Genomic DNA, 1,055 nt, shown 5'->3' with positions numbered 1-1,055 from the left:
ATGTTCCCACTTGCATTCCAAGAATACATGAAAGAGCAGGGCTGATGCTCAATTGATAAGACTCTGGTATAACAACAGAGTTTGAAATAAATTCTTGCAAATATTGTATAAGTGTATTTTTGTCCAATTAGCCCATACAATATATTTGCTATAGGATATTGAATCTACTATGCTAAGGTGTAAATAAGCCCACCAATTTTGAGTTAGTTAGCCAGAATTTCAGAGCACAGAGATAGTATTAGAAAAAGAGCCTGTGACTCATGTCACTGGGCCTGAGAGGCATAGGAAGTGCTTCCTGGAGCACAGAGGAGATGCAAATCATGTGAGGTTGGCTTTCAGAGGAGACTATCTTTGAAAATGTCCCTGGATTTACAGGTTAGAGAACATGACAGCTCAGAAAACCTGGTGTGGAAACTGAACCTGGGAAGAAAGGGGATCATCATGGCAAATGACCTAAATTGATTCCTGTATAAAATGTTGCCAAGGATTGAAGGGCTCCACACTATTGTGTGAGATAAAGGCAGAGTGCCTAGTACTAAAGTGGTCAATGATAATGCTCCAGAGCACACCTTGCAACCTGGTTTCGTATCAGCTCTGCGTTTGTATCAGACCAGGGGAGCAAACTTGAATTTTCAAAAAAATAAAAGTAATATCTGCTACTATAACACCTATCAGGTGATTCAGTTCGATTGTTTACCTTTGGTGGGGGAGTTTCATAGCTAACGGCAATGCCAGTACAGGACTGTCAGTCTAGAAAAGGAACTTGCTCCATTATTTGAAGAATTGAGACAAGTTGTGGAAGTTTCTTAATCTGACAGTGATTTTGATGCACCCTATTGTCAGTATAACAGACACAATATCAATCCAATAATCCTTAGATCACAATAATATTTGTATCCATGTGTTCAAGAATGGGCCCCTTTTCCACCTTACACTAAAGAATCTATAGATATAATTTACAGACAGATTGTTATTTTTTCTTGTATAGAGTCTTTCCTTATTTAGAGAGCTGAGGATACCACAGAAATGGTACATTACGGATCCCATGAAGTTAG

At 38.7% G+C, this 1,055-nt stretch overlaps 1 pseudogene; it reads left to right on the top strand.

The window, feature by feature from the left end:
- The first annotated feature begins 441 nt into the window (after window positions 1-441).
- Window positions 442-810, top strand: LOC112933409 (ragulator complex protein LAMTOR3 pseudogene; annotated as a pseudogene).
- The last annotated feature ends 245 nt before the right edge of the window (window positions 811-1,055 follow it).

Source organism: Vulpes vulpes, chromosome 10 (genome assembly GCF_048418805.1).
Source record: "Vulpes vulpes isolate BD-2025 chromosome 10, VulVul3, whole genome shotgun sequence".
Lineage (NCBI taxonomy): Eukaryota > Metazoa > Chordata > Mammalia > Carnivora > Canidae > Vulpes > Vulpes vulpes.
This window is presented reverse-complemented; position numbering and strand designations above follow the sequence as displayed.